Below are 27,661 nucleotides of genomic sequence, written 5' to 3'. Positions count from 1 at the left end.
TGTTTAGGTATTGATTTTGTATTGAGCAGCCATCTAAATATTAATTTTACAATTGATATGTATCAATAGATTCTTCTAGAATTCTTAGGTTAACTATCATAGAAATGTACTTAATGTGACCTGTGAATGTTTTGCTTTTCCTTTATAGTATGTATATTTGATCTTTTTCTTAATATCTTGTTATTCTTTCTAAGACTTCTATTAAGAGATGAATAAAATTCAGAGCATCATTATTGATTTTAATTTTTGAATGTTTTTGGCTCATTTTCAAATCTATTTTGTCATTATTTATAGTCTCTTCCTGCTTACTCAAACTTTAAAGTTTTATTTTATTTTTTGTTCACTTACCCGACCAGTAACACTGAAGAAGCTGAAGTCGAATGGTTTGATGAAGACCTACAAGACCTTCTAAAACTAACACTGGAAAAGATGTCCTTTTCATTATAGGGGACTGGAAGGCAAAAGTAGGAAGTCAAGAAACACCAGGAGTAACAGGCAAATTTGGCTTGGACTACAGAATGAAGCAGGGCAAAGGCTAATAGAGTTTTGCCAAGAGAACGGACTGGTTATAGCAAACACCCTCTTCCAACAACACAAGAGAAGACTCTACACATGGACATCACCAGATGGTCAACACCAAAATCAGGTTGATTATCCTCTTTGCAGCCAAATGGAAAAGGACTATACAGTCAGCAAAAACAAGACCGGGAGCTGACTGTGGCTCAGATCATGAACTCCTTATTGCCAAATTCAGACTTAAATTGAAGAAAGTTGGGGAAACCAATAGACTATTCAGGTATGAGCTAAATCAAATCCCTTATGACTATACAGTGGAAGTGAGAAGTAGATTTAAGGGACTAGATCTGATAGACAGAGTGCCTGATGAACTATGAACGGAGGTTCCTGACACTGTACAGGAGACAGGGATCAAGACCATCCCCAAGAAAAAGAAATGCAAAAAAGCAAAATGGCTATCTGAGGAGGCCTTACAAATAGCTGTGAAAAGAAGAGAAGCGAAAAGCAAAGGAGAAAAGGAAGGACACATCCATTTGAATGCAGAGTGCCGAAGAATAGCAAGGAGAGATAAGAAAGCCTTCCTCAGTGATCAGTGCAAAGAAATCCAGGAAAACAACAGAATGGGAAAGACTAGAGATCTCTTCAAGAATTAGAAATACCAAGCGAACATTTCATGCAAAGATGGGCTCGATAAAGGACAGAAATGGTATGAACCTAACAGAAGCAGAAGATATTAAGAAGAGGTAGCAAGTATACACAGAAGAACAGTACAAAAAAATCTCCACGACCAAGATAATCATGATGGTGTGATCACACACTCACCTAGAGCCAGACATCCTGGAATGTGAAGTCAAGTGGGCCTTAGGAAGCATCACACGAACAAAGCTAGTGGAGGTGATGGAATTCCAGTAGAGCTATTTCAAAACTTAAAAGATGATGCTCTGAAAGTGCTGCACTCAGTATTCAGCAAATTTGGAAAACTCAGCAGTGGCCACAGGACTGGAAAAGGTCAGTTTTCATTCCAATCCCAAAGAAAGGCAATGCCAAAGAATGCTCAAACTACTGCACAATTGCACTCATCTCACACACTGGTAAAGTAATGCTTAAAATTCTCCAAGCCAGGCTTCAACAATATGTGAAACGTGAACCTCCAGATGTTCAAGCTGGTTTTAGAAAAGGCAAAGGAACCAGAGATCAAATTGCTAACATCCACTGGATCATTGAAAAAGCAAGAGAGTTCCAGAAAAACATCTATTTCTGCTTTATTGCCTATGCCAAAGCCTTTGACTGTGTGGATCACAATAAACTGTGGAAATTTCTGAAGGAGATAAGAATACCAGACCACCTGACCTCCCTTTTGAGAAACCTGTATGCAGGTCAGGAAGCAACAGTTAAAACTGGGCATGGAACAACAGACTGGCTCCAAATAGGAAAAGGTGTACGTCAAGGCTGTATATTGTCACCAGGCTTACTTAACTTATATGCAGAGTACATCATGAGAAATGCTGGGCTGGAGGAAGCACAAGCTGGAATCAAGATTGCCGGGAGAAATATCAATAACCTCAGATATGCAGATGACACCACCTATATGGCAGAAAGTGAAGAAATAAAAAGCCTCTTGGTGAAAGTGAAAGAGGAGTGAAAAAGTTGGCTTAAAGCTCAACATTCAGAAAATTAAGATCATGGCATTGGTCCCATAACTTCATGGCAAATAGATGGAGAAAAAGTGGAAACAGTGGCTGACTTTATTTTTTGGTGCTCCAAAATAACTGCGGATGGTGACTGCAGCCTTGAAATTAAAAGACACTTACTCCTTGAAGGAAAGTTATGACCAACATAGACAGCATATTAAAAAGCAGAGACATTACTTTGTCAGCAAAGGTCTGTCTAGTCAAGGCTGTGGTTTTTCCAGTGGTCATGTATGGATGTGAGAGTTGGACTATAAAGAAAGCGAGTGCCAAAGAATTGATGCTTTTGAACTGTGGTGTTGGAGAAGACTCTTGAGAGTCCCTTGGACTGCAAGGAGATCCAACCAGTCCATCCTAAAGATTTTTCCTGGGTATTCATTGGAAGTACTGATGTTGAAGCTGAAACTCCAATACTTTGGCCACCTGATGTGAAGAGCTGACTCATTTGAAAAGACCCTGATGCTGGGAAAGATTGAGGCAGGAGCAGAAGGGGATGACAAAGGATGAGATGGTTGGATGGCTTCACTGACTCAACAGACATAGGTTTGGGTAGATTCCGGCAGTTGGTGATGGACAGGGAGGCCTAGCATGCTGCAGTTCATGGGGTCACAAAGAGCTGGACACAACTGAGCGACTGAATTGAATGACTTGATACACCTAAGTCTTCCCTGGTAGCTCAGATTGTAAATAATCTGCCTGCAATGCAGGAGGCACGCGTTCAATCCTTGGGTTGGAAAGATCCCCTGAACACTTTTATGATGGGAATTCATATTAGACTTTCCGCTCCTAACATATTTCCTCTTCTTTCCTGTTCTCCATGCAAACATCAATACAGAATCACAATTTTTCTAGAGTTTAGTAGAAACTTAAGGGCCAAATGAGTTCCCTTCCAAATGTTCTGGTTTTATACTGTTCTTTGCTTCTTTAAATCTTTCTTTGTGTTCAGATCAGTAGCCAAATAAATATGCACATGTATGTATGAATGTGCATATCTATGTCTATTTATCTATATGCATACATGCTACCTTGCTTCATTTGTGTTCAACTATTTGCAACTCTATGGACAGTGGTCCATCAGGCTTCTTTATCCATGGAATTCTCCAGGCAAGAATATTGGAGTGGGTTGCCATACCCTCCTCCAGAGGATATTCTCAACTCAGAGATTGAACCTGTTTCTCCTGCACTGCAGCAAGTTCTTTACCATTAGCACCACCTGGGCAGCTTATATCTGTACGCACTATATCCCTGTATTTTCATGTGAAATAGCTAGATGTATAATATATGTATCATCTATTTATATGTATTCTTACATGTATACATATATGTACATAAACACATAATTTTAATCTTCTTTTTTTTTCTTTTTTTTTTTTAATTTTATTTTATTTTTAAACTTTACAATATTGTATTAGTTTTGCCAAATAGCAAAATGAATCCGCCACAGGTATACCCGCGTTCCCCATCCTGAACCCTCCTCCCTCCTTCCTCCCCTACCCTCCCTCTGGGTCCTCCCAGTGTACCAGGCCCAAGCATCCAGTACCGTGTATCGAACCTGGACTGGCGACTCGTTTCATGCATGATAATATACATGTTTCAATGCTATTCTCCCAAATCTCCCCACCCTCTCCCTCTCCCACAGAGTCCATAAGACTGATCTATACATCAGTGTCTCTTCTGAAGTCTCGTACACAGGGTTATTGTTACCATCTTTCTAAATTCCATATATATGCGTTAGTATACTGTATTGGTGTTTTTCTTTCTGGCTTACTTCACTCTGTATAATAGGTTCCAGTTTCATCCATCTCATTAGAACTGATTCAAATGTATTCTTTTTAATGGCTGAGTAATACTCCATTGTGTATATGTACCACAGCTTTCTTATCCATTCATCTGCTGATGGGCATCTAGGTTGCTTCCATGTCCTGGCTATTGTAAACAGTGCTGCAATGAACATTGGGGTACACATGTCTCTTTCCCTTCAGGTTTCCTCAGTGTGTATGCCCAGCAGTGGGATTGCTGGATCATAAGGCAGTTCTATTTCCAGTTTTTTAAGGAATCTCCACACTGTTCTCCATAGTGGCTGTACTAGTTTGCATTCCCACCAACAGTGTAAGAGAGTTCCCTTTTCTCCACACCCTCTCCAGCATTTATTGCTTGTAGACTTTTGGATCGCAGCCATTCTGACTGGCGTGAAATGGTACCTCATAGTGGTTTTGATTTGCATTTCTCTGATAATGAGTGATGTTGAGCATCTTTCCATGTGTTTGTTAGCCATCTGTATGTCTTCTTTGGAGAAATGTCTATTTAGTTCTTTGGCCCATTTTTTGATTGGGTCATTTATTTTTCTGGAGTTGAGCTGTAGGAGTTGCTTGTATATTTTTGAGATTAGTTGTTTGTCCGTTGCTTCATTTGCTATTATTTTCTCCCATTCTGAAGGCTGCCTTTTCACCTTGCTAATAGTTTCCTTTGATGTGCAGAAGCTTTTAAGTTTAATTAGGTCCCATTTGTTTATTTTTGCTTTTATTTCCAATATTCTGGGAGGTGGGTCATAGAGGATCCTGCTGTGATGTATGTCAGAGAGTGTTTTGCCTATGTTCTCCTCTAGGAGTTTTATAGTTTCTGGTCTTACGTTTAGATCTTTAATCCATTTTGAGTTTATTTTTGTGTATGGTGTTAGAAAGTGTTCTAGTTTCACTGTTTGCAGATGACATGATCCTTTACATAGAAAACCCTAAAGACTCCACCAGAAAATTACTAGAACTAATCAATGATTATAGTAAAGTTGCAGGATATAAAATCAACACATAAAAATCCCTTGCATTCCTATACACTAATAATGAGAAAACTGAAAGAGAAATTAAGGAAACAATTCCATTCACCATTGCAACAGAAAGAATAAAATACTTAGGAATATATCTACCTAAAGAAACTAAAGACCTATATATAGAAAACTATAAAACACTGGTGAAAGAAATCAAAGAGGACACTAATAGATGGAGAAATATACCATGTTCATGGATTGGAAGAATAAATATAGTGAAAATGAGTATACTACCCAAAGCAATTTATAGATTCAATGCAATCCCTATCAAGCTACCAACAGTATTCTTCACAGAGCTAGAACAAATAATTTCACAATTTGTATGGAAATACAAAAAACCTCGAATAGCCAAAGCTATCTTGAGAAAGAAGAATGGAACTGGAGGAATCAACCTACCTGACTTCAGGCTCTATTACAAAGCCACAGTTATCAAGACAGTATGGTACTGGCACAAAGACAGAAATATTGATCAATGGAACAAAATAGAAAGCCCAGAGATAAATCCACGCACCTATGGACACCTTATCTTTGACAAAGGAGGCAAGAATATACAATGGATTAAAGACAATCTCTTTAACAAGTGGTGCTGGGAAAACTGGTCAACCACTTGTAAAAGAATGAATTTTAATCTTCTATTATGACTATATTAAAATATATTCATATCTGCCACACTATTGAATATATAAATCAACTCACATTTATAAAATGAACACATTCATATAATCTGAAAAGTCAGTAGTTATTAGCCAACTAACATTGACTATTTGACCATGAAATAAAACAGTTGAATTCCCTTTAGCACTCGTCTATCATTTTAAAGCCAAGCAAGACAAAGTATTTCCAAAATTTTAGATTACCAAGTTTTTTTTTTTTCCAAAATCCTTGATAAGAACAGTGATTCACATTTGCATAGCAGTCTCATCTGCATTTGCTGCTTTAATACACATGCCAATTCTTTGTGACTATTAGATTAGCCCTATCTCCAATTTATGAATAAGACAATCACTAAATGACTTGCCCAAGGAGCAGGACAGGGATAAACCTAGACCATCCATATTGACACTTAAAATTCAGTGCCCTTCTCTGTTTTATAGTACTTACTGTCTGGGATTCCCTGGTGTATCAGCAGTAAAAAGTTAGCCAGCAGTATAGGGGACATGGATTTGATTCCTGGGTCAGAAAGATCCCCTGGAGAAGGAAACAGCAACCCACTCCAGTATACTTGTCTGGAGAATTCCATGGACAGAGGAGCCTGGTGCGCTACAGTCCATGGAGTTGCAAAAGTCAGACATAACTTAGTGACTAAACAACCACCACCACCACCCACTCTCTGAACATACAGATTTCTAACTCTGCCCACTGCTATACTTTTTTTTGGGTATAAACAATTAATTGCTTTATAGTAGTTCTCCTATAAATTATAAGAAAATATTAATCTACCACAAGTTTTAATTGCAAAGTGGGCTTGGAAATTGTGAATGCTTTCAAAATAGCACCTAATTCAAGTGTTTTAATTTCCAACCCATCAACTCCTTTTAACCATATATACAATATTGAGCCACCTTTTCTTTCTTCACCACAGATCTGTACCCTGTGTAGCTTCAAAGAGGGAAGTTTGATCACTAGTCTATTGGATACATATGCACATCAAAAAATAGAAAAGAATTTCAGAAAAGAAAAAAGCATGTTTTTATGGTCCAAGAGCAAAGGCCATTCACTCAAAGACAATATACTGTACATATGTTATTTATATGCCACAAGTTTTTTATGCTCTTCAATGAAAAACATCTTGTTACCATAGCAACTGCCACATTGCATGCTGTCTTTGAGACTACTACATCACTGTACTAGACACAGAAAGACACTCACATCCTTAAGTCATTTCAAAGTCTGTCATTTTACTAAAGTTTAAAGAAAAATAATGAGTATATGTTAGTTAGCTCCCCTTTATTATTTTGCTTTAGAACGACTTGATTTTGCATGGACCTTACTGTATTCCTTAATTTTCAAGTGATAAAGGGAATGTTGGCAATGTATATTTCACTGTTGTGTTAGAGGAAGAAACAGACAACTAAGCAGTTTAATAGAAAAGGAATTATGATCTGGCAGTTTTGGCTGTATCACATCTAATTTTTTTATATTGAAAAGTTCATTTCCTCTCATGGCAATGACATCTCCCTGAGCCATAATGTGCTGTTGAACATATGTGTTTTCATTCTTCAATAGAGTATTTAGACACGCACATCATATCTTCTATTTAATCCTCATTTTGCAACAATTGTTACCAAGTCCCACTGATAAGATATATCTTTACCTAAAAAAGTATAGTACAGTGTGTTCTCTATAAAATTTATCTTGGTCAAATGAAGCATATTTATAGCTAGTAGTGGAAAATATATTAATAATTATAATTAATATTTATTGAGTATTTTCTATATGCCAGCACTCTGCTAGTACTTTATTCATTAGCTAATTTAATCTTCAACTGATTTAATGAAGCTGGCACTATTATTATGCTATGTTCTCGGTGAAATTAAGATACACAAGGTTAAATGATTTCCGTAAGATCTGAACCCTAGCAAATGGGTATCCTACTTTCTATCTGGGTACCCTACTCATGTTATTGTGGCCCCAAAGGACAAGCTCTTTACTTCTGGCATGAGGAATTCTTTGATAGAACAACTGGTAAATTTTTTTGAAAATAATAAATGAAATATTTATTTGTTTAACCTTTAACAGCAATTTCTTAATTTCTTTCCAAAGTTCTGATATTTTTAGGAGAAAAATCCTGTAAAATCACAAAAGTGAAGTAGCAAAATTAAGTACTTAAAAACTGTACTCCAATTAGAACATCCCTGATTCTATTTCACCTACTCCTTTTTCATTCTAATACTGTTTTCTTTGATTCTCTACATTTTTAACTTAAAAACTGCAGTGATCATGATAATGGTTCATGAAAAACCTTAGTATAATCTTTAGGTGGTCTTGCATTTTTTCAAAATTTTGCTGCCATCCCTCAAACAGTAAAATTTCTGACATGAGGTAGATGAGAGCTCAACCAAGTCAACATAATAGGATCCAAAGTCCCCCTTAATTGCTTCACCAGGACTCAAGGGACACCGAGTTTGAGATGACACTTTCATGGGAACATACACTAAAACTGGAACTCATAATTTCTAACAGTGGAACATCAGCTTGCATAAGTTATCTTCTATAAATTGTAATTGTAAACTCTATTAACGTCACTTGATTACAAATGCAGACATAGGGAAGCCAGGAAATGAGAAAGTTGAGATTCTCTAGGTCACACCCATAGGATGTGAGCTCCCTTCAGCTACAAGTAGACAATTAAAACTCTGAAGGTAGAAATAACATGAAGCACAAAGATAGCATCCCATGTATTTATTTATTTTTTTGTTCATGTCCATGTGTGACTCTAACAAACCACTAATTATTTTAATTTTTATACTAAAAACTTTAGTCAAGTGGTAGTCCAACTTCAGGTGAAAATTATATAAATTAAATAAATAGCAATAAAATATTTTTTAAAAATTATTTCTTTCTGGGTTTATTCTACAAGAAAGATATTGTATTATACCTATCACAAAATTCTTCTTGCTTTTCATAATAATCTTGCTCACTAAAACAAGTCTGAAGAGGTTAACAGATTTGCTTACAATCATACAGCTAAGTAAGATACCTAGTTGGAATCAGAATCAAGTACAAGAAATCTCAATGTGTTTTCTCTTTTGAGCCACTTTTTAAAAGTATATAATTTTGCCCCAAGTTTGCGTCTTTGTTTCTTTTTAAAAATTCATGCTTTCTAAAAAACAATAACAATGTACTTTATAAATATCTAAGCAACTAACAAACACTTAAATCAGTTAAATAATTCTAACTAAATGTACTTATTTCCAAAACTAATTAATTAACAAAAATGTTAATCTTTCAGGAAACATAAAGTGACTCACAGATATTTTCTTTGGGTCACATCCTGAATCAACTTTTCCATCTCTTTTATACTTATCAAATGAACTGAAATAATTATTCTAATAATTTAAGTAAAAATTGAAATAGATTTACTTTTAAGCAGCCATCTGTTACAAAATGATATGTTCACTTGGTATGAATTATTTAAGCGGTTACTTATACATTACTTTGCTAGTATAGACAACTAAAATCCCACTTAAAAAATAGCTTTGAAACTTCTTAATGAAGAGTGGTTTAACTTGCATATTTATACTACAATGCATTTAAGTGACTATGCTTCCAATGGGTAAGTGAAAATGCATAGTTAAAACCAGTCTGCTTTCTTTGAGCACCTGGGCAAGATAGTACAACCAGACTCTTTTTCTTCCAAATGCATTAGTCTATCTTTGGAAGGTGCTCTTATGAGCTGACACATAGGGATACATATATCTAAATACAGTGTTCCATTTATGTGAAGGCTATTCTATGATTTAACTTATTTTTATCTGAGTAAGCAATTAAGTAAATAATGACTTGGTAAATTGGCACATTTATGAAATATTTATTGTATTCAATTTTAGAAAATATTCTAAATATCGCACTGCAGTACGCTTACTGCCACACATGCATGTATACTTTAGACAGGTTCCCCGTTTTAACTTTCTACATAGTTACTCTTTAGTTTGATAAAGAATGCACTTAAAATCTTTGAGTAAATACTTAGGGTTTATGGCCATGTAAACAGAAGATAGGAATAGTAGTTGGCAGAAGGGATTCAGGCAAAAGGAATAGCATAAATATGCCAGGAAAGATGCAGAGATGAGAGTAAGCCTCTAATGGTGCAAAAATGCAATTACCTTAATAGTTAAAGGGTAAGAACAGGAAATAAATAATGTTCATTCTCAAGTTTAGATTTTAGCCAAAAAAGAAATCCTTAGTTTATTATGTGTTTATTAATCACCAGGATATTACACTACTTATCAGAATCAAGATTAAAGGGATGAGCAAAAGCCATGGTCCATAAGGAGCACTTTCTTCCTTAAACACATTTAAGTAACGTGAAAAAATTATTTGTGCGCTTATATCATTTCTTTGGGTTTCCCTGGTAGCTCAGTGGTAAGGAATTCTCCTGCCAAAGTAGGAGAGGCAGGTTCAATCCTTGGGTCTGGAAAACCCCTGGAAAAAGAAATGGTAACTCACTCCAGTATTCTTGCTTGGGAAATCCCATGGACAGAGGAATCTGGTGGGCTAGAATCCATGGGGTTGCAAAGAGTCAGTCACAACTTAATGACTAAACAACAATTACAGCAAAAACAGAAGATAGGGAAAGAAGTTTGTATATTTTGTAAGAGCTTAATAATAGAAATGTGTATTATTTGGGAGGTTAATGTAATGTTAACTTCTGCGAAGACTACAATAGCAAAGTTACCATCCATTAATAGAAACTTGTGAAAGCCTCTATTAATTTTCTGGGAAGTCATTGATTTCCCAATATGAGTCAAAACATATAAAGCTAGATAAATGGCTTAATGCCACAAAGTTCTTGGCTCATATACTAGATTTCTCAGTTCAGTTCAGTTCAGTCTCACAGTTGTGTCTGACTCTTTGCGACCCCATGAACTGCAGCATGCAAGGCCTCTCTGTCCATCACCAACTCCCAGAGTTTACTCAAACTCATGTCCATCGAGTCCATGATACCATCCAACCACCTCATGCTCTGTTGTCCCCTTCTCCTCCCGTCTTCAATCTTTCCCAGCATCAAGGTCTTTTCAAATGAGTCAGTGCTTCGCACCAGGTGGCCAAAGTATTGGAGTTTCAGCTTCACTATCAGTCCTTCCAATGAACATTCAGGACTGATTTCCTTTAGGATGGACTGCTTGGATCTCCTTGCAGTCCAAGGGACTCTCAAGAGTCTTCTCCAACACCACGGTTCAATACCATCAATTCTTCAGTGCCCAGATTTCTTTATAGTCCACCTCTCACATCCATACATGACTACTGGAAAAACCATATCTTTGACTAGATATACCTTTGTTGGCAAAGTAATGTCTCTGCTTTTTAATATGCTGTCTAGGTTTGTCATAACTTTCCTTCAAGGAGTAAGTGTCTTTTAATTTCATGGCTGCAATCACCATCTGCAGTGATTTTGGAGCCCCCAAAAATAAACTCTGACACTGTTTCCACTATTTCCCCATCTATTTCCATGAAGTGATGGGACCAGATGCCATGATCTTAGTTTTCTGAATGTTGAGCTTGAAGCCAACTTTTTCACTCTCCTCTTTCACTTTCATCAAGAGGCTCTAGTTCTTCACTTTCTGCCATAAGGGTGATGTCATCTGCATATCTGAGGTGATTAATATTTCTCTCAGCAATCTTGATTCCAGTTTGTGTTTCATCCAGCCCAGCATTTCTCAGGTTGTACTCTGCAAATGTGTTAAATAAGCATAGTGACAATATACGGCCTTGGCGTACTCCTTTTCCTATTTGGAACTAGTCTGTTGTTCTGTGCCCAGTTCTAACTGTTGCTTCCTGACCTGCATACGGATTTCTCAAAAGGCAGGTCAGGAGGTCTGGTATTCCCATCTCTTTAAGAATTTTCCAGTTTGTGGTGATCCACACAGTCAAAGGCTTTGGCATAGTCAATAAAGCAGAAATAGATGTTATTCTGGAACTCTCTTGCTTTTTCCATAATCCAATGGATGTTGGCAATTTGATCTCTGATTTCTCTGCCTTTTCTAAAAGCAGCTTGAACATCTGGAACCTCATAGTTCACATACTGCTGAAGCCTGGCTTGGAGAATTTTGAGCATTACTTTACTCTAGCGTGTGAGATGAGTGCAATTGTGCAGTAGTTTGAGCTTTCTTTGGCATTGCCTTTCTTTGGGATTAGAATGAAAACTGACCTTTTCCAGTCCTATGGCCACTGCTGAGTTTTCCAAATTTGCTGGCATATTGTGTGCAGCACTTTCACAGCATCATCTTTTAGGATTTGAAATAGCTCAACTGGAATTCCATCACCTCCACTAGCTTTGTTCCTGGTGATGCTTTCTAAGGCCCACTTGACTTCACATTCCAGGATGTCTGGCTCTAGGTGAGTGATCACACCATTGTGATTATCTGAATCATGAAGATCTTTTTTGTACCGTTCTTCTGTGTGTTCTTGCCGCCTGTTTTTAATATCTTCTGCTTCTGTTAGATCCATCCCATTTCTGTCATTTATTGAGCCCATCTTTGCATGAAATGTTCCCTTGGCATCTCTTAGCTTCTTGAAGAGATCTCTAGTCTTTCCCATTCTATTGTTTTCCTCTATTTCTTTGCACTGATCACTGAGGAAGGCTTTCTTATCTCTCCTTGCTATTCTTTGGAACTCTGCATTCAAATGGGTATATCTTTCCTTTTCTCCTTTGCTTTTTGCTTCTCTTCACAGCTGTACTAAGTTTCAGATGAAAAGAGAAAGGGTTGTGAATAATAAATATGAAGCAAAATCATGTATATCAGATCAGCCTACTCTCCAATATTAAAAATGTGGCATGAACCTTTTAAGTGAAAGATTTGTAAGTTTTGGGAATCAGATATGAATATGTATGAATAATTCTAATCCTAGTTTATAAAGAGATTGAGACACAAGTCCTTATATATAACCTTGAGAAATCCATTGACCTTAACCTATTGCCCATGGTGAGTGATATAGAAAATTTTGAGCATTGAATTATTATGGAAAGCTTATTAATAGGAAAGCATTCATAGAGATCTAAATAAAGTTTGAGCTGTAAATGGGGGTTTACTTTATATGAATTTATTAATATTTAAAATAGAATAATAAGCAGTTGAACTTATATGAATGTGTATGCATTTCTGTACATATGTTTCTGAAATGTAAATAAAATATCCACAAAAATCTTCATATCACTGTGACTGTTTTCCTATTAATAAGCTTTGCAAAGTACTGTCTATGATAACCAATGCTCAAAGTATTTCTTTATATCCTTCAATGTTGTTAATGGCTTACGAATGTCAAGCGATCCCTCAAGGTCATGTACAACAAAAAAAAAGAGAATTTTTCTCCTCTAAATATCCCTCTTTGATCTCCTGTCCATCTTCTTGCCACAATATTGAGTTATTTATAGTATAAAGTTCAACACATTGGTTTAACTGTTACACAAATTTTTTCCTTTTTCTAAATTAATTTATATTTTCACAGTCTTTATTGGTGAATTAGTCTTGATTTATATGAAGAAAAATAAAGTAAAAAGTAAGAGCAAGGAAGAGAATGCCATTGTATGTGTTTGTTTTTAGAAATCCTGTTTTCCGTTTCCTTTTTCAAAAAGGAAATTGATGTAATAAATGTGGGGTTTTTCCTATTATTCTGTATTTTAAGACATTTTGATCTGTCTCCTGAAAGTTTCCAGTAACGTTAAATTTCTTTTGCCTAGTCTAATATGTGCTGACACAATTTTCAGAGGATCCGGGGATGATTGTTTCTCTTTCTCTTTTTTTAAGATGTTTTTATTTTTATTAAAAAAAAAAACAAAAAACTTTGTTTTGGTCATGTCGTGTGGCTTGCAGGATCTCAGTCCCTGATCAGGGACTGAAACCTGGCCACAACAGTGAAATCCCGAAATCCTAACCACTAGGTCACTGGGGAACTCCCACCCTCTTAACTTTTAAAGATCATTCTGTTTAGCTTCCATTTGAAAACACTTGACATCTTTTTTTTTTTTTTTCCATAATCATGAAACTTAATACAACGCTTAACCCTTGATCTTTTCCCCTTGATTTCCTCCTAAGTTACCTCCCAGCTGAACATGTGAGTCAAACATAAGGAAGACAAGCAGAATGAATGCATGGAAAAAAGTGACTTTCCTGGTAAGGAACAAGCACGTTGAAAGCTTACAGAACTTCCTTCCCAACCCTTATGCTTTTCTGATGATTGGGCTAGCATGGGTAGTAGAAACAGATGCTATCAGATCTACGTTGTTTTTTTTGGCTCAGGATAAAGCAAGCAAAGGCTACCAGAGTCATGCTGTTTTGCAAAGTGGCATACACATTTCATCTTTCCAAAGTGTATCTAGCTAAAAAAGCAAATTGCTAGGCTTGAAGGTACTTGTGGGTGTCCCTTTCCTTTAGTTAGAGGAACATAGAGAAAGGACATTAGAAAACCAACTAGATTATCAGTTTACAGTTAGCAAAGTCAGCTCTCTCTACTATGTTCTGCAGCTGCTTTTAAATTCCATTTCTGTGAATTTAAATCTGTATGCAAAACACTCCAGTTGCTACAGTTGCCTCTCATGGTAATAGAATGGTTTTCTGAGAACTAGCATAAGAGGCAGGAAATGTAAGCTCCCTTCTGAGTTCTGTTCTTGATGATTTCTGTGTCCTTGAATGAGTCATTTTTAACGGCTTAGTCTCAGTTTCTCCTGTCACATAACCAGTGTATTATTGTACCATGACTCATGCTGCTTATCTCATGTAAGTGTGATCTGAATGTTTGTGTATTACTTTACAATGGAGAATACCTAATTAATTAAGTTTCCTCTGCAGCTGATAAGCCTTCCCATTAAATATATGATAGACATGATTGGATTATAGCTATCATATGTTATATCAGTAACCTGGTAATGATAGCAATTAAAAGTTATTTGGTTTTGAAGGTGATGTTTCCAAACAAGACTAGCACAGATCCTGAGACTACAAGATATGATCTGTTGAAGATGTTAAGAGAATAAAAAACAATGTCCCTCAGGATACAAACTCTGACATCACTCCATTCCATGTCCTTTGTTCTCCAAGTCACATATATTAAAATCAAGAGAGTTGAATACATCTTTTTTGTTTTTGAGTCTTGTTTCAGCTCTTTGTCTCCATGTACTGCAGCACCTCAAGAGTTAACAAGCTTTGAACAGTAGGATTTAAACCAGGGTGACTGGCTGGCTCCTCATGAGATAAAATAAGCTAAAAGACATGCTGTTGGTAAGGTTTGCTGCTGTTGTTTTGCTTGGTTTTGTTCTGAGTTGTGAGCCCAAATGCTCAAAAACTATGATTCTCTTTCCCCAGCCTTATTGACACCTTAGGGGATTGCAAGCTGCCATTTCACACTTTTGGGTTTGCAACTCCTGGCTTCAATAACTGGAGAACAAACTGTGGGAAGAGGCACATCTGGAGCAAAGTCAAGGTGGCAAGAATGTCTGTTTTATTTGAGAAAAAAGACTGGAGAAGAGCATCAGTGGTGGAGAGATTTTTGTTAGAAAGCATATTTGCAAAAGAGTTTCTTAGGATGTTTAATCAACTGAAAGAACATCTACTTTGATAAAAATACTATCATATTTAATTCCATACTAACATTTCAAATTGGGTAAAATCTGAAGTAACATAGGATTTGAATATGAGAACACAGCACCTTCATCTTTTCCACCCTTTGCATTGCTCCAGAAGATAATATTCATGTAGTGTTTCAAAAAAAATGGCCTGGTTACATGGAATACAGTATTAATGGCAGTTAAAAAGTTCTATTTAAAGACAGGGTGGATAGTTTAACTCATTTTTTTTTTTTCTTGAAGTGCCCTTGAAAATGTTATCTTTGTGCAAATGAGGTAAAAGAAATAATCTGTATTTGCTAAATCATCGAGATCTAGGATAAAAGGACCTTTGTAATTAAAGTCATCATAGTAACAAAGGTATTATTAGCAATATAGAGTTTTCAAATAATTTTGCTACACTTCCCTAAACTATGATTGGGAGGGATTGGTGGCAGGAGAAGAGGACAACAGAGGATGAGATGGCTGGATGGCATCACTGACTTGATGGTCGTGAGTCTGAGTGAACTCCGGGAGTTGGTGATGGACAGGGAGGCCTGGCATGCTGCAATTCATGGGGTCGCAAAGAGTCAGACACGACTGAGCGACTGAACTGAACTGAACTGAAACTATGATTAGGTAAGATATAGTGTCACATGGAGTCAATTAAGATGAAACTTTTCCATTGTAGTGTTCCAGTCTCACTAAAGAAAATTAAATTTATAGTGTTGTAGCCACACGTTCCGGGAAACAAACTCACTCAGGACAATGCAGATAGTGGAGTGCAGTTTATTACACTGGTGGGCCCAAGGCAGAGTCTCCTCTTAGCCAAGGACCCTGACCAGCATTTATGAAAATCTTTCATACCCCATGTGTAAGTGTCTGAACCCACCATCCCAAATTCCTTGAGACTTACAAAAACCAAGGAAAATACAATCCCAATAAACCCATCATTCACGTTCTGTGTGCTCATATGCTCAAACAGTCAAACAATTAGCAAATAATGAATAAGCTGGAGGTTACACTCTGATAGATACAGAAAAATGTATGGTCTGTCTGGAGGAAGGAGTGATTAGTATATGTTTTCTCTTAGGTGATGAGTAACCTAGATACACTCTACAGACAGGTTCCCCTGTCTGGAGGGGGTCTTATCCTTCTGTTGTTGTTTTCATAGGCACTAAACACAGAGTTCAGAGTCCATTGGAAAGGTGGCCGAGCATGATCAGCATGAACAGGCCTAAGATGGAGTCCAGGCCCTATGAATCCCTTCTTCAATAGACAAAGCTCAACTTGAGTTAAAATTGGTGTCCTAGAAAAGTATTTGACTTCACTTTTCTTATAATTTGTATTAAAAAATTTATTATATTTTGCAGTTATTATTCATGAGCAAGCTTAAGCAACTCACTAATAAAAAACCACAAATGCAATTACAATTGTTTAGGTGATAGGATAACCATTTTTAGAGCCTCTTTTGGAGAAATAATAGACTGAAGTGACTTAGCAGCAGCAGCAGCAGTAGCAATAATGAGAGTGGGCTTCCCAGGTGGTTGAGTGGTAAAGAATCTGACTGCAAAGCAGGATAAGCAGGTTTGATTCCTGGGTCAGGAAAATGTGGAGAAGGAAGTGAAAAACCACTACAGTATTCTTGCCTGGGAAATCCTGTGGACAGAGGACCATGGTGGGCTATAATCCATGGGGTTACAAGAATTGGATATGACAGCAATTAAACAACAATAGTGAGAGTTGTTGAGTAAATGAAAAATTTAATTTGGCTACTTAATGACTTGGATTTGACAGGCAGGCAGTTACTTTGGCTTTGAGAGTCCTGTGGTTTCTATACCATCCTTTTTAAAAGGAAAACTATGTGATATAAGGCCTACTAAGAGAAGGTTCACTCAGAAAGCAAAGTTGGAAAAATTTAAGAGTATCATTTTTCCTTTGAGGGGATGTCCATGCTAAGGCATCTTATTCAATCTGTATGCTTGAGGAAATAAGCCCTTTCCACCAACCTTTCTCCTCTTGTATTTTCTATTCAAAGACTGTCAAGGCAGATAGCAGTAAATGTCATCCTTATAGAAGCATGAAACTTAGTACTTTATCCAAAGTATGCAAGTATTAGTCAAAGTTCCAAGATGTGAAGAAAAAATAAAGATCAATTTGTGAGAGACAAACTTACCTTTACATGTATACTAATTTTTCTTGGAATGAAGGTTGTTTGAGAATATGTGAAGGGAAGTGCAATGGAAGAAACTACACGATGATGAAAATCAACATGAACAACAAAATTGAGAACAGCAATAACAAAACTCACCGAGTTTCCCACAAAGCTGCTGAGTCTTCCATAGCTTCTTAATTTGCCTTGCTCTTTCAGAGAGACTAAAGCCATGTACTTAAGATGCTTTTTGCCAAGTGAATCTTCTTTTTCACTGAATTAGTTGCCTGGTGTGAGAACAACTGGACTTTTTTCTTATCTTAACTGCCCACCAATTAGGGTAAAGCCTGTGCATATCCAGGCTTGTAAAACTGTGAGGTATCTGAAAGAAGAGTAATTTTACTATATGCCAACTAGAAGCTCATCATACTTTTAGAACACAACAAAATAGAATTGCTTCCCTGAGGAAATCTATGGAATCAACAGAAAACAAGGGTCCTAAAGGATCTTGTGTATGTAGAAAACTGTTGAATATTTGATTCTTTTTGCAGCATTTTTAAGCAGAAAATTTTGAACCAGATAACACTGTGTAGTTGTATTTGTCTGTTTACTGTCACTATCCAGTAAGTTTTGTAAATTATTATCAGTGTGTAAGAACATGTGAAGATTCTTTGGGTGGTGGTCACACAGAATTCTTCTGGGTTTTTAATGAAAATGCTTGTGAAATTTTTCAGAAAAAGAATTTATCTTAACAGAACACACATCCTCCAATTGAAATGTATACAGCATCAAAGCAATTTCATCTAATATTAAATAGATTGTTTTCTCAGAAGTCATCATCCAATGAAAAAAATTTTTTGAGCATTTATGCTCACAACTCTCCATTTGCATTTAAAAACTTCCATCAGACAGCCATCAAGCTTGTTAGAGACCACTGCCTTTGCACTTACATCACATATAGAGATAGAAATAAAACTCTTTGAATTCTACTTGGTTTCCCCCATAGAATTTCACATATTTGGCCACACATTTGACGTGTGAAACACAAGCATTTTACCAAAGACGAAAAGCTTTTTTTTTCTTTTGTACAGAATTTGTTCAAACTTGTCTCTACATATCTGTATGTATTGTAGATGAACGCAGCTTCTTTCATGAAATCCCATAAGGTGTTTCTGCGATGAGCAACACTCATTTAACAAGTGCACTCTGCCATGCAGGCGGGACCTGCCAGAAGCAACAGCATGCCTGTAACGGAAATGTTGTTTAATGAATATTTATTGATTATGAATATTCATTAAATTAACATCTTTATGGCCGGCCCCAGACTTTGTAACTTATGTGGCAGTAAAGTGGTTAAGTAAAGTTTTCAATCCAGTCTTGGAGCCCTTTGAGGCTAAGATAACTATGAATTACTAAGACTTAAAGTTTTCTTCTGGAACAAAAAGCTATTTTTGAAATATTCTGATGTGATTATATTTATCATCAGGGCCTTTTGTTTTTGGATCATGGTAAGAAGTGACATGATCCTTTAGCTCATATTTTTTAGATACAATTTCCCCGGCAGAACACTTTGGTCATTAGCTCACTATATTTTCTCATTTTCTCAATCCCTACACTTACTCTGTTAATCTTAGGCATTATGTTTGGCATGGATCACTGAACCGATTTACTTCTCCAGGTCTCTTTGAAGGCAGGCTTACCATCCTCCAAACTGTTTAGGAGAGTATGATCTTCCTAAAACACATTTTTGGTCTTGGAACTCCCCTGTTTGGAATCCATTAAATATTTTCCATTTCCTTTAGCATCAAATCCAAGTTCCTCACTTTGGATCTGGACTTTGCTCTTTTTCACTTTATTCCTATTCTGAATTTTAGGTGCCAGATACAGTGAAGAGTTGCTTACGCTAACTCTTGCCTATAAGGCTTGGGACATGCTTGACTTTTGACATAGGAGTCTGCTCTCTTTATCCTAACTGTTTAGTCTGGCTTAATTTTTACTTATCTTTTGGATATTGCCTTTTGCCTCATTTCCCTTGGACATCTTTTCTGGGTCTCTATAAAATGAAATATCTGTTCTTATATCTGTTCTCATATCATCCAGGTTTACTCCTATTTTAGGACTTACTATTTTGCACTGAAATTTCCTTTGTAGACTCCTCCATAGACTTGACAGTCTTCTTGTAAGTTAGGACTGCATCTTGTCCACTAGGGAAACTCTTGCACCAAGATCAGTGTACAGACACGTGACAGGTGCCTCGGGTATGGATATGTTTGCTTAGGTGAGTTCAGTTCTGCCAGAGGCCTTCTCTGAGAGGCTTGCAGTTCCCGGGCTTATGCTAGGCTGTTCAGATTGACTCAGGAAAGCATTGGTAAAAAACATAATTTTACGCCTGAACTTAGGTCTGTGGAAAATCTTGCTCAAAACGGACACACAGGCCTGTTCTATAGTATATAGCACTCTGCGCGTCAGTAAAAACAAATAAAAATAATTAAACCAGTTAACGCAAAAGAGAGACATATATACAGGTACCTCTTGAAAAATATTGGAAAGTGTATATTGGCCCTCAGTCCAGAAGAAAATTGGAATTAGGAAGTAAAGTTAGAATCATAAATTAGAAAAGACTGTATACCTCGTATTTGCCTGTTTGCATTTTCATTGCAGAATTCTTCCTCTGTAGGCTTTTCTTCTGCTTTTCAGACCACATGGCGGACACTGAGTCTATAACACCCTGTTAAAAACACAGGACCAAACTGAGCTAGAATTCCTTCTGCATAATTTCTATGGAAAATACAATTGCTCTAACTTGGGAACAAATCAATATAAATAAAGTCATCAAGGGCTTGTTTTAGAAGGTAAATGGGTCAAAAAGAAAGTTCATTGTGAGTTGAGAAACCACCCAAAAGGTGTAATTTCTAAGAATAATGTTGCCTAATTTAATAACATAAAGAAACACGAATGCAAATTTTGTTTTGTTTTGTTTTGTTTGGAATCACTTGCAAATTTCTTTAATTCTAACATTTTACTTATAGTCATTCAGTTATAGGAAATATGACTTTTCCTATTAGTGCTATCAAGATGCTAGTGAAGCTATTGATTTTTGGGTCCAATCAAGATCTGATAGGTGGGTCCAAACAATTCCTGTCCATTCCTTTCATTAGGATCATGGATAAGGATTGTCTTGATGGTCAGAGGGCCTATAATCCACTGATTTATTTCCACTAATGTAACTTGCCTCTTGACCTCAGCATGTTTAGTCCTACTTGACTGGCTCTTATGTTGTGTTGCTTTCTTATCTAAGATTTATTTCTCGGATATTTAGTCCTCTCTCTTTTATGCAGTGGGTTTGAATGTGAAGAATTTTTCTACAAGAACAAAGAAACTTTATTCTAAATTTGTTAGCTGCCGCATTTTAAACATTACTCTCTGTGTACCAGTTCTTGGGTCACAACTTCAAGTGTATCTGCAGAAAATCTGCAATTGAAATTTTTTTTTTTTTTTTTGCAATTGAAATTTTGAAGAAAATATATCCCTTTTCTATAAAGAGCAGGCTCTCTTCAGTCTTGCTTTCCTTCCTGACTGAGTTTTGAGTTCACACAGTTTATTGCAATCACTCTCCCTACACAGGGCTCATCTATCATCTCGAGGGCCCTGTGTTTGAGCTGCTGTGGAACTTCCTGTTAGTCTTCCTGGAGCTGGATGCTCCACTGTGTTTGCCATCTTCTATCCTCCTTCATAGATTCTTTAGTTCCCCGTGGTCTCCCGCATGGGACAAAACAATGCCTTTATGAACAGGCTTTCTGCTTTAGCTTCAGTAGAATCAAATAATTCCCATGTTACTGAACCAAACTGCAATGTAAGAACTGCCTTACTAACTACATCAGAGACATCAATCCTTTCTGTTTGTGTCAGAATACTTCTGCCTCAGGCTCCCTTGGGCAAGTCTGACCCCATTTACAGTTGTTTCTAGTTTCCCTGTGGAGATGGGCTTCACTGCTTAATGTTTAACAAATGCTCGACAACCCAGGGGTCCAGCTACAACATCTTCTCTAATCACAATGATGTCATAGCCGGCTCCCAAAGCCGCATTTCCTTTGAGGGATGGTCTGCTTCTGCTTGCTGTGCTTCTGCTTAGACTGGGTTTCTCATAGATCTGGGGGTCTGAGGTGGCTGAAACTATAGGTCTTCAGGTACTGAAGGGCTTGTGAGAAAAAGGGAGTGGACATAATTTGGTAAACTTAGAGGAGAAAATAAGAACCCGTAAGTATAAGTTATTGGAATGCAGATTAAAATTCAACATAAGGAAAAACTGAAGAATACATTAGATGCATCTAACACGAGAATGGGCCAGGTTTCCTTTCAGTGTGATTGATCAAGAAGAAGGTGGGTGAACAGTAGTCCGAGGGAAAGAAGAGATTACCAAAATGTGATCTGGTTTAGAACACTTCTCAGGCTCCTTACAGTTTCCAGATTTTAATGATTTCATTTTAAGATTTTTCTTTTTCCTTCTGTCTTACCCTTCCTCCTGTCCCTCCCTTCTTTCCTTATTTTTTTAAATGAATCAAATTGTTTGTAATTAAATCATATCAAAAAACACACATGCCTTCAGGATCAGCAGAAAAATGTAATGGTTGAATCTCTGTTTCTTTCCTTTTTCATTCTCCCCCTTGTTTTTCTCAAGAAGTCAAAACAAGTTTATATGTTGAATGATTCTATTCTCAGGGTATTTCACTTTCAAGATTTTTACTTAGTTTCCATGTGTATAGCCAGTGGAAGAAAGCACATCAGTTTTTGAACTCTATGGCTGTCAAACATCTTCCAGGACCTTGGGGCTGAGGTTTTGACGTCAGCATTCATCACCTCATCACAGTTGCAAGTGTGAGCAGTTAACTCATACTCTTTCATGGTCTAGGAAGCACTTGCCCTATTCCTCATAGAAATTCAAATTAGTAAATGATCTTTTAAGCTTCCCATTATAGAGCTGGTATAAAACCTGTTTATCGAAGAGCTCCTATTTTAGAAGTTGACTTTCAACCAAATTGGTGGAAGTTCAGAAAACACTCTGATTTCTTTCTTTTTTTTTTTTTTTGCCAATATGCTCTGCTTTTCATGTCTCAGCAGCTACTTTTAGTCTGGGCTACTTAACTTTGACTCAGATCACAGTGCTTGCTGTTGATTTCCCCAGGACTACTGTGCTAGCTGTCCCCCCTCTTCCACCTCCACTTTGAAAAGTTGATCTTTCTGTGTCATGTAGGTAATTTTTCACAGAGATCTACGGTCTTGGGGGTAATATTTTGCAGGATAGCAGAGTGGTGGTGATCAAGCAGTGTCAATTAAAAAAAAAAAGTCCTTTGATATTTATCTTCGTGTTTTTTTCCCCTGGAAAAAGAGTAAATGTATTTTGTTTGCCAAACACAATTTGTTAATCTGTAGAACCTTTGCCAAATTGGAATGTATGGAGCAGAGTCATGACTTTCGTTGTTTTTATTCCACTACTTCCAGGCCAAATTAACACATATTCAACATTGCTTTCCCATTATTTTAAGGATACCTTTATTAGATTAATTGCTTTCTAGTTAGGATTATGAGGCTTCCCAGGCGGCACAGTGGTAAAGAACCTATCACTCAAGCAGGAGACGCAGGTTTGATTCCTAGGTCAGGAAGATCCCCTGGAGAAGGAAATGGTGACCCACTCCAGTATTCTTGCCTGGAGAATCCCATGGACAGAGGAGCCTGGCAGGCTACAGGTCACAGAGTAGAACACAATTTAGTTGTTAAACAGCAGCAGCAGCAGCAGCAATAGTTACGGTGATATAGAAGTCTTCTTTTTGTGAAAAAAATATAGCTCGAAAATTATATCTGTGAATTTCAGTGTAACATCTCTGTTGCTGAAAGTCTCACAGGCATCTTCTTAATACATCTAAAACTGAATTCATGACCCTCCCAAATCTGCCAAGTTTCTAGACTTCTGCTAAGTCACTTCAGTCGTGTCTGACTCTGTGCGACCCCATAGACGGCAGCCCACCAGGCTTCCCCGTCCCTGGGATTCTCCAGGCAAGAACACTGGAGTGGGTTGCCATTTCCCTCTCCAACATCCCAATTAATGGCACTTCTTATCATATATATATATATATATATATATATATATATATATATAAAATGTACCTAAACTTTTATTCACAATATTCAATATAATTTGTAAATATAGTTTTATTTATATATTTATAAATATATAAGTAGAAATATATACTTATTTTTTAATGCTTGTCTAGGTTATACATTTTATGAGGGCAAGAGGCTGAAACACTGTCAGTTGTCAATGAAAGTTTGTTGAAAAAGTAGTGTATATAGGGAGCTATTTCATGATTTATTAGTGACTCATTAATTAATAGTCATTATCTATGTCTCATCTATCTTTTCAACTTGTCAAACTGTGTAATTTACCAAAAACACTCTGATCTCTAACAAACCCTTAATGAACACAGAAACTCACTCCAAGATATATACAATAATCCTTGTGTTTAAAAAATATTAGTAGGCAAGAAAGCTCCAATAATATTCACTTGCTTTGTCTAAATAGAATAAGAAATAATCTCTAGGATATATGGTAATTCTTTGAGTCTCCACCAAGCCTATCTACACCATTATAGATTCAATAGTTAGAAAAATAATTAGAGAAATTTGGAGGCTTCATTATACTTATTTTAAAGCAAATGTAAACCAAAACTCAGTTATTGTTTTATTCTCACAGCTTGCTATTTTCAATAAGAACCCTGGTGGCTCAGACAGCCCGGCAGTGTGAGATACCTGGGTTCGATCCTTGGGTTGGGAAGATCCCCTGGAGGAAGGCATGGCAACCCACTCCAATATTCTTGCCTGGAGAATCCCCATTGACAGGGGAGCCTGTCGGGCTACAGTACCTGGGTTCCAGAGAGTCAGACACAGCTGAGCGACTAAGCATAACACATGTATGATAAGCTCTAGAAATATGGAGAACTTTCCACAAATATAGTCGCACTGTGAGGTTTATTCTAGAGAGGGAGATTAACAAAGTAGACTAAATTGTCTGTTGATTGATCAGGCCAGTCTAATGTATTTATTAGAGCACAGTTCATCTCACTGTATGTCTGTGATGGCATGCAAACCACATAGACTGAAACTAAGGCCTTCAGGTTCCTCTGACCACACAGATTATTAAACAGAAGCTTATTGGGCTGCTTATGTAACAGCTTTAGTCAAACACCAAAGCCTCACCACGAAGCAGCATTACCATTTCTAACTAGAATATATGTTAATAAAGATTTTTGTTTTCTTCACTGCTCTTTTACCCAATGCTTTAGAATAGAGTCTGACCCATAGAAAGTACTCAATAAATATTTATTAAATAAATTACTGTGACTCATGCAACAGCATTTTTTTGAGTTATCCTTGTTCCTTTTAGTACCACCCCTGTTAGTCACTTTGCTTTTGTCACAATCTTAAACCTAAATCAGATTAATATCCTACTACATATGTAACTTCAGCTTAATCTTGATTATCAAGCTAAGTATGGGGTATAGTTTGATAGGAAGTGGTTCCAAGGGTTTGATGTGTGAGGTGTGCCTAAACATTTCAGATTCTACTGAGTCTTCTCATAGGTCTCCAATCCAACAGGGAAGGCTCTTAATCAATAGGCCATTTCTCAGGTCTCTCAGGGTGTGCATGATTCCTGTGAAAGTGTCATATGGTAACTGTAGCTGGGTTTTATCTTGTTTTGTCTGGTTAAAAAACTGGAGAAGTAAATTTACTTAATTCTCTCATGTAGATTTCTAGAGCCACAATGCTGGAGACCTGGCTTTGAACCCTGGGTCAGGAAAATTCCCTGGGAAAGGAAATGGCTACCCACTCCAGTATTCTTGCCTGGAGAATCCATGGACAGAGGAGCCTGGCAGGCTACAGTCCATGGGGTCACAAAGAGTCAGACAGGACTGAGCAACTAACACAACTACTGTAATATGCATGTCTGCAAATCCACATGTCCTGACCTCTTACGTCTTTGCCTGCATGCGTGCTTGCTCAGTCACTTCAGTCGTGTCTGACTCTTTACGACCCCCTGGACTGTAGCCCACCATTCTCCTGTGTCTATAGGATTCTCCAGACAAGAATGCTGGAGCGGGTTGCTATGCCCTCCTCCAGGGGATCTTCCCAACCCAGGGATCAAACCCTCGTCTCCTGTGGCTCCTGCTTTGTAGGTGGATTCTTTACCGCTGAGCCACTGAGGAAGCCTTTCTTACATCTTTACATGCTATTAAACTGGCACCTCCTCTGAGCCTCAGTCACATTCCTCAGCTGTCCAGATATTATAATCAAGAACTTCTATGTCTTCACATCTGTGCCACTGAGGAATATAGGGGGATACCTGTCAACAAAGGGTGACAAGGAAGTCATTCATCTCTAACTTGCCTGTTTTAAATTTCCTCTGGGGATCTGTATTTTCTTTTTTTTGCATATGTGGCACGTGTGTGTGTGTGTGTGTGTGACTTTCATTTTTCAATACTGATCAGTGTTGACTTGGCCCCAGGGAATGATTATCTGTAAGAATCAACAGGAATTTGAAGTAAAAGGGAATGCAGAAGTCATCTCAGAAGACACATGTTTCCCCTTCCTTTCATTACTCCTCAGATTTTGCCTTGACTCCCTCAGCATGACTTATCGGGTCTGAATGATTTGGTTTTCATCATTCACTTCAGTCTCATCCTGAGCCACTTATTCCCATGCTCACCATACACTGACCCCACTGGATTTGATTTCTCTGTGATAGACTCCTTTCCACACAGTGTCTTTGCAACTACCCTTTTCTCTTCCATTCTCCATTTTCATCTACCTGCTTCCATTCAAACCTTAAAAGTTTCTTCTTCAGGGAGGCTTTCTAAGATTGTCCACTCCATGCTAGTTGCCTCATTATGAACTCTCACAAGCTCTCCCAAACTGGCAGGCTCACCCAGAGTTATTTCAGTCAAGCTAGTGGTTTATTAAGACTCCTGGAGCTGTATTTACCTATGAAGTACTCTGGCTGTTTCATTGAATTCTGGCTTCACATCAGTTTGTGTCTGACCGTACAAATATGGTTATAGAAACCACCGGATCACCAAACCACCAAATCACCAGAATCAATGATAGCTACTAATTTTATTGCTTATTTACTGTATGAGGCATTCTAACAAATTACTTGTTAGAATTATTTGATTATACTTTTGATCTGCACACAGACTTCCTGTGCTAATACTGATGTAAATCACATGAGCCCCATTTTACACAGGAGAAAACTGAGGCCCTAGGATTAAGTAGGGCTTCCCTGGTGGCTCAGAGGTTAAAGCGTCTGCCTGGAATGCAGGAGACCTGGGTTCGATCCCTGGGTCGGGAAGATCCCCTGGAGAAGGAAATTGTGACAAAGTCACAGGACTATCAAGTGGCAGAGCCTTGATTTAAACCTCAATCATCTTCTTCCTGAGTTAGTTTGTGTTGGTATACTACCTTTTGATGGAATATTAGCCTCCTGCATCTGTTTGTACTCTGGTAATGCAACTTCCAGTTTTCTCCTTGAGGAGGAGCAATTTGTAGCCCCATTAGCAAGTCATATGCTCAGCCTTACCATCCCTGAACCCTTGCCTGTCACGTTGGTTCTATAGGCTTCATGGCTGAGACCTCATCAGATGCGATCTGTGATCCAGCTCCTTGTAGCTGGAAAGGAAGGAGAGAAAATTTGAGACAAGACAGACTCGGCTATAGGAGAGAAAAAGAGAGAATGTCCAGGAAAGAAAGAGGGATCTCCTTTCACTTGAGAAGATGGGTCAAATGGAAATTTGAAAAGTACTTAACCATTTTTTATACATTTTTTGGGATATTTTTAGTGTCCCAAGAAAAAGAAAGAGGTAGATGAAATAGTTTTATATACTAATGTTTGGAGAGTGCCTTGATGGTTATGGTAGAAAGATGGAAAGTAAATTGAAGATGTTAGTAAGAAATTTGAACTTGGCAATCGTAGGGACCAGTTTAGATAGGGAAATAAGTGAAAGCAGAGCCTGGTATATAATGGGATCACAGGAAAGAAAAATGAAGTATTGAAGTATACACTTCTGAAGTTTGTGCTTGACTAAGAGGCCATTTCTTTTCTTTAGATCATCAGTTACTTTGGTAGAGAAATTACTATCTCCTAAGAATTTTAACACAAAAATCATGAGCCCCAG

Source organism: Bos mutus, chromosome 3 (genome assembly GCF_027580195.1).
Source record: "Bos mutus isolate GX-2022 chromosome 3, NWIPB_WYAK_1.1, whole genome shotgun sequence".
Classification (NCBI taxonomy): Eukaryota; Metazoa; Chordata; class Mammalia; order Artiodactyla; family Bovidae; genus Bos; species Bos mutus.
Note: the sequence above shows the minus strand (reverse complement) of the source record.